Raw genomic sequence first — 8,105 nt, 5'->3', positions numbered from 1 at the left:
AGGATCAATTCTTGGTGTTGATTTGAAATGTTCAAATTGACAAGTGGTAATTTGATTATATATGATATAACCGGTATGATATATGAAATACATCTAGTGAAGGATTGATGTAAATGAGATTTACATTAAGTACCATGGAATAGAAAAAGAATTATGGTTTATATGTTTCATGAGATGAAATATTAAAACTATAGGTTATAAATATAGTATGATAAGTTAGTTATCATTTATATTTATAATAATATTAATTATTGGATAATTAAATCTTTTTCTCTAATAACCAATTGAGTGGGAGGTTATTGGTGGTTCATGGTAACCGTGAGATAAAGGAAAAAAAAAATCCTAATTTTGGTATGTTTTTTTATCAAAAATTGTTTTGGAGATTTTTCTCAATCAGAATCTCACAGAAAGGAAGTTTTCAAGTAAATACCGATTTACTAAGCGATAGCTTGCTTTAGTAAACGATCGTACAGTATTTGTAGACGACAGACACGGTACTAAGTGATGAGTTAAACGATCGTTTAGCTTTTGCTAGACGATCGCTTAGCTTTCTCCTTTAGCAAGCTAGATGATCGCTTAGTTTTCTCCTAGCTTTTGCTAGACGATCGCTTAGTTTTCTCCTAGCTTTTACTAGAGGATCGTTTAGCTTTTGTTAGACCGATTAAGCTTGCAAACTTTTTGCACTTGACCTTAGGTTATGAATCCCTTGGACTGCACCATGTAAATGGTCTCCTCAAGATTGCCATTCAGAAAAGCAGTCTTGACATCCATTTGCCAAATCTCATAATCATAATATGAGGTAATGGATAGGAGGATTCTGATAGACTTAAGCATGGTAATAGGTGAGAAAGTCCCCTAATAGTTAACTCCATCTACCTGGGTAAAACCCTTTGCCACCAGTCTAGCCTTGAAGGTTTGTACTTTCCTATCAATACCCTGTTTCCTCTTGTAGATCTATTCACAACCTATGGGTTTAATCCCATCAAGTTGATCTACAAGATCCCATACAAAATTGAAGTACATAGACTCCATTTTGAGATCCCTCGCTTTGATCCATTCATCTTTGTCAATATCCTCCATTGTCTTCTTGTAAGACAATGGATCCTCAACTTCGTCATCAGCTACCATAACCAAGATTTTAGTTAAACCCATATAGCGAATGCATGGGTTTGCAACCCTTCCACTACGTCGAGGTTCCCTTAACACTTGAGATGGATTTGACCTACTAGATGATCCTACTTCAATATTCATAATCTCCTCTAGCTTTTACATTCATCAGACCACAGAGGTCTGAATGTATTAGCTCTAAAGGTTCTTTGGCCCTGTGACATTTTCCAATAAAAGGTCTCTTAGTCATCGTGCCTTCAAGGCATGACTCACACATAAGTAAAGAATTTTCTTACTCGCTTAGAAGTCCATCCTTCACCAACCTCTCAATCCTATCGAGGTTGATTTGTTCTAGTCTTAGGTGCCAAAGTTGGGCATTTTCTTTAGGAGAAATTTTAAGTCTTTTTGTTAAGTTACTGCAGTTTTAAACAACTTAGTGTTATGGAGGGCATTAGTTGCTAACGGTCTTGGAACATAAAGATTATTTTTCAATTTTTCTGAACAAATATCAACACCATTCTTAAAAATAAATGCTCTATTAGAAAGAAAGTTGATATTATAACATTGTTCAAGCAAACACTTTACAGAAATTATGTTTCTTTTTAAATCAGAAACTGTATATACATCTTTTAAAATAAGAAATATGTTCTATAAAGTCAACTGGAGACCTTCCACTGCCACAACCGAGACAACGTGCCCGGTTCCAACCTGCATCATCATCTCACCAGTATCTAGTTATCACCAGGAACTAATTCCCAGAAATGAAAAACAAACATTGTTAGTGGCCCCAGAGTCAATATCCAGGCATAATCATCATTCTCCCCTAAACAGGTTTCCAATACAAGTAAATCATATTTACCTTGTTTGGCCTTCTTCTTTTCTGCCAAATATTTGGGGCAGTTCCTTTTTCAATGACCATCTTGGTTGTAATGAAAACAGTTTTCTTTTTCTACCCCTATGAGCAACAACTACGGGGTTAGCCTTCCCCTTTCCACCCTTATTCTTTTTCCACTTTTTGGTCCTGGAGGAATAAGGTACAGACTTAGTTTCAGAGGTCGAACCTTTATGGAACTTTTTAGAAGATGAAGCAACATTTGCTTCACGCTTTTGCTCCTTGCTTTTCAACGAGAATTGGGGGTCTGTAGCTCAATAGTAGAGTGGTCAGTTGTAGTCAATTCTGTTCAAAACAACATTACTACGGAAATGTAGGGAACTTTCAGGTAAAGATCCAGTATGATGCTAACCTGACTGGCTTCATCGATGCTTGACCCATTCATCTCCGCCATGTTGAAGTGGACCATCATGTTGAGAACATGTTCTGAAACAAATGCCCTTTCTTGCATATGGGCATTGAAGATGTGTTTTAGAGTGTCATGCCTAAGCTGTGCAGACGGTTATTCAAACATTCCTCTCAAGGACTCTATGATCTCACGAGTTGTGAGCATGGCTTATGCTTCTTATCCAAGACTTCATTAAGGTTTACCAAGATATACGCTTGAGCCTTTTCATTTGCCCGTGTCCAACACTCATATGCTTCCCGAACATTTCGAGGAGCATTTGCAGCTGGAATGAGAGGACGATCCTTCATTAGGACAAAGCGAAGATCATCGATGATTAGAATTATGTTGATTTTGTTTTTCCAATTAGTTTAATTCTCGTCTGTTAACTTATCTGCAGCGAATAAACTTAAAGTACCGGTAGCCATTTAAAGAGTTTGCTGAAAAAGAATAAACTATTTTAGTCTACTTTCATTAAACCACTTAAGAAAACCAATCAGGTTTTAGCAAAATAGTCTAGTGTACTCTAAGTTTCATCTATTTTACAATGATGTTTCAGTGAGGCAGGACAAAAGTCACCGTAGGGTGATCAAGTGTCCCTTCACTGAAATGAGACATTCTCAACCATTAGACAACACATTGTCACTGTAATTAACGGTTACCATTGTTCGGTTCATAATTTGTTAACATCCTTGACAATTCTATGTAAGTGAAACCCCTCATTTTAAGTTCTAAAGTTCCGTCCCAATGAGTCAACTATAGGGAAAAATCGATTGAGACATGAAACTAAAGCAACCCTATCCATTTCTAGAGATCGAATAAAACGTCATGCAATACTACCATCCTTTAGGGGGACACCCACGATGCCACGAGGCGATGCATGAAACTTTATTTAACCTAATGAGAGAGATCGAAGGATGTGCTGTCCCATGCCTTGCTCCCACTTAATATAAACACTCTCTCCATTCACTTTGTTATTGACCTACCCAAATGCCACCTCGGGGGACACCCATGGTGCCTCGAGACCGAGTGTAGATCTCACGATGTGAACTTAAAGGAGAAACGTGTAGAGGCTAAAATGAAGTATCATATACCCCATTTTCCTCCCACTGAGTGTTCTATCTAGGGTTAATTAACTTAGGAAAAATCTAGCTATTGATTTTATCAAGTGTTAGTTTAATTTGCTAAAAAACAACTCTTGTCTTTGATGATTAAATAGTTTTGATTGAAGTCTCATTAAACTCTTTAATAGACTTTGATAAAATTTGCATGTATGTAACAAATCTATCTAATTCACCTTTTCAGGTAGGTTCCCAGGTAGGGGTGCGACATTTCCATCAACTTAAGTATCCCAGCTTAGCCAGAACCCGCCTTAGCCAAAAGGTCCCTTATAGATACATTTGTTACACATTTAATCTTTTATTAAGAATCAATTTAATCCTATTAAATCGATTAAAAGACTAAACTTAGATATCTGATCTCATTAGAAATGTGATCTTAGGTCTATCTCAATCATATTTTAAAACAAAGTTAAAAAATGGTTATAGCCTAAGGTTTGCATGCAACTCTTAGTTATTGATTTTAATTCTAATTTCATTTAGTTATAACAATTATAAATAAATGAAACAATTAAAAACAATCATTGCATGCTTGACATACTTTAGTTAATCATAACATTTATAAATTAACCTAAGGTAATGTCATGCTTCATGCAATCTTCATTCCTTACTAATATATAACAATTATATAACTAAGTAATGAAGCATGCTATAGTATACTTTCCATACATTCATTCAACCATATATTATAACAATTTAATATAAATGATGCATAGATATGCTATAATGCATGCATACATATACTATAACATTTATACTATATGATGCATGAGCATGCTATGTAATTTAAATCATGCATATTCATATATTATAACACTTATAATATAAAATGATGCATGAATAAAAATGCATAACCTATGGTGGGTTTTAAAACTATATGACATACATTATGACATATAAAATAAAACATACATTATATGTATATTTACACTAATAGTTGCTGGACCGGGATAGTTCCTCTAAAAGAAAAAAATGAAAGGCTATCTATTACATAATCTTGAGTCATCCGGTTCAAAACTAGGTGAACTAGGCCTTGAACCACTCGAATTAAATCGTCCTTCAACGAACCATCTTCCAGTGATCGTATAGCAATTGATTGTGCGATCTTGTAGCAAATGCTACATAATCGTGTAGCAAAGTCTACATGATCTTGTAGCATTAGCTACACGATCGTTTAGCAAATGCTACACGATCGTGTAGCAAAAGCTACAAAATCGTTTAGCAAGAGCTACATGATCTTGTAGAATTTCTTTGTCTTCTACATCCATCGCTCTGTAACTCTTCTTTGAAGCTTCCTGGGAACTGCACGAGCGACTCAAACTTACGAATTATAGACTCTATAGCATGACTAATTCCTAAAAATGCAGAGGCCTTTACAAACCAAATTTTTAAACAAAGAAAACCTTAAAATAGAGTGTCATATCCCAAAACATCCATCAATAAAACCATATTCACAACCATTCATCGCATGAAACAAAATGAAAATTTCTTAAAACCCACCATTACTGTAAAATCGATTCAATAAAAGAATGGAATTTGGGATCATAAACCTACAACCTGGCTCTAATACTAATTGAAGAAACTCGAAATCCATTTTCATTGAATATAAATTTTATAGTAAACAATAAACAAGATATGCATTTATTTATAAATTACAAACTGCTAATTAAAGGGTTTTAGAAACCTCACCTTTGAAGATCTTTCTTCAAGAATTCCCTCGAACAGCACATGAACCACTTGAAGACTTTCTCCAAGAAAAACCTCGAACAAGTTCAAACATGACCACAATGGTTTCCTAGGGTGAGAACTCAGGAGTGGTGGACTCTTGCTATTTTGGATCTGAGAGGAAAAAGGTATTAAAATTGTTCATCAACAAAATCCAATTCACACACACATAACTCTTCTGTTGTTTTTCTCATAGTGAAATTCGACAACCTTTTGCAAGAAGAAGAAACATTTTCTTTTTCAACATGCCAAAATTAACAACCACCCACGAGAGAAAAGAAATGGAAAGGAGTTGTGACTCCCTCCCTTATTATTAAAATAATAATTAATATAAATATAAAATATGAAAACGAACTTATTATATATATATATTATATATAATTATATGTTATATAAATATAACATTAACCTATAGTTTTTAATATTGTGTCACATACAATATAAATTATAGTTTCTTTTTCTCTCTTATATAGCATTTAATATAAATCACATTTATATTAAATTTAACAACTATGAATCCAATTCATAGAAACTATATTTGAATCTTATTCAAATATTTATTTCCTCTCATTAAGCTATAATGTATCAAATACATTATAATAATTATATCACATATAATTGAAACAACTTAATTATATCATATATAATTAAATCTCTGTATTAATTTGAACAATTCAAATTAATCAAAAAACTGATTCTCAATTAATCCTATTGAACTACCAAGGGAACCTCATGGACCTTTAGCTTGAAGCGGTACATAAATAATTAATTAAACTCTTTATTTAAATTATTCACCATCCGTTAACTGTCAGGCACTCCACTAAAGACTGACAACTACATTCTTTGCACTACAGATATATTTTTGTGTCCATTGGATATAACCAATCAATAGACCTTCATAAATTGCTTGTAAGTATAGCTAGGCCAAATTACCATTTTGCTCCTATAGTTACATCTAACTCCTTAAGTACCACTGATCCCTCTAATGAACAATGGATCATAGTCCAACTATGACTAAACCCCTCTCAGGCCAGAAGAGGGTGTGGCGCCACATTGTTCAAAACCTGGAATCAGCCCTTAAAGAAGCAATTTATCTACTTACCTCTACCTTAAGGAAGGAGTGAATTCCATCTTGTGTAGCTATGTTCCTAACTCCCCAATAAGATGAATCCCCAAAATGGTAGACTTGTTGAGTCGACGATCTGGCCACTCTCATCCATACAAATCAAAGGACCGCCCTCATAGGCAGGAGTTCACAATTCACTCAGGATTTAGGTCATGTTACTTACGGTCATCTTGGTGAAATGTAAGTCTCTATTATGAACGACATTATATAATGAGACTAAACATTTCATGGTCTGGTCTTATACAAACTTCTTTATATAAAAAATCTCTACTCACATGTTTATACATGAATGTTAGGATCAGATCATTTGTAGCACTTTATAACAATTGTAACACCTACAAAGAAGGCCATTCTCGTAGTGTCACCAGGATAAGGTACCCAACCTTATCCATCTACTACAGACCATTTAGGTTATCACTTAAACATGATCCACCCGTATGTCTCTACATACATGTTTAAGTTACACAGATAACCTTGGATGTTAGTTTATTAGTTTGTGGTTAATGCAATTAAAATATCATATATTTTATAGACAATGAATTTGAATAAAATATCACATATTTTATTAAAAACACAATGAGTTTGTTTAATAATGTTTACAAACTATAGGACCCTACGAGATTTAGGGTATCAACCCTAACATCTATATTACATAATTAGTTTTTTCTATCTGGCTCTGGTCTTGGTTTTCGAGATTTTTCTCTGTAGAAAATTCCCTCCAAGGATTCCACCTCCTTCTACCTCACTAGCCCAAGGGGAATACTGGTGAAACCATTTTGGTGGTGTTCACTTGTTTTGCAGTAAAGGAATCAAGATCGTAGATCCAAAAAGTTGGTGAAGCCCTCCAGACTCGTCAATGAGAGAGAGGTTTTCTAGATTTTATTTCCTTTCTTAATTTGTTACTAAAATCTGAAAAATGGTCTGAAATTTTCTACGTTGTGCTTGGGATTTTAACCCCACGTTCATGTTGCTCTACAAGATTGATAGGCCTCCAATTATGTGGCAATATCAAGAAAGAAAGAATAAAGGAGAGGCAGTTGAATTGGTTAAGAATGACTTCCAATTCCATTGGGAGAAATGGAGGTTTAAAAGAAGAAGGAAATAGAAAGAGAGGATAGCAAAATCCGAATATCAGAAGTGAGGAAGGAGAGCTCTCGAGAGTAGGAGTTCGGAAGTCTCTATCAAGAAAAGTCATTGCAGTGTGCCATTCATCATCTACTTCTACTAGGAGATCATGTAGCAGAGCTCAGCGATCGTATAGCATTTGGTAGGCGATCGTATAGCAATTTGTAGGTGATCGTATAGAAACTGGTAAGCGATCGTGTAATAGTTTGTAAGCGATCATGTAGGAGTTTGTGAGCAATCGCGGAGTATTTTGTAAGCGTTCATTTAGTAATACTAAGTGATCATGTAGAACTTATAAACGATCATTTTGTAAATTGGTAAGCGATTGAGTAACTATTGTAAGTGACTGTTTAGTCTTGTTTGACTCTTATCGTTTAATAAATAGTTTGTTCATCGTTTAATTGCTATTCCGAAAGATTGTACCAACTTGTTATGTTAATAAAGAATTTCAAGAATCAGTTTCCTAACAAAGATCCAAGACTGAATTGGAGTACATTGACTCCATTTTAAGGTTCATGGATTTGAGCCATTCATCTTTCTCAATGTCATCCATTACTTGTTTAAAAGTTAATGGATCCTTAGTGTCATCATCCAATATAATAACTTGGGCATCAATTAGACCCACAA

The sequence above is a fragment of the Benincasa hispida genome, chromosome 12 (assembly GCF_009727055.1).
Source record: "Benincasa hispida cultivar B227 chromosome 12, ASM972705v1, whole genome shotgun sequence".
Taxonomy (NCBI): Eukaryota; Viridiplantae; Streptophyta; class Magnoliopsida; order Cucurbitales; family Cucurbitaceae; genus Benincasa; species Benincasa hispida.
Note: the sequence above shows the minus strand (reverse complement) of the source record.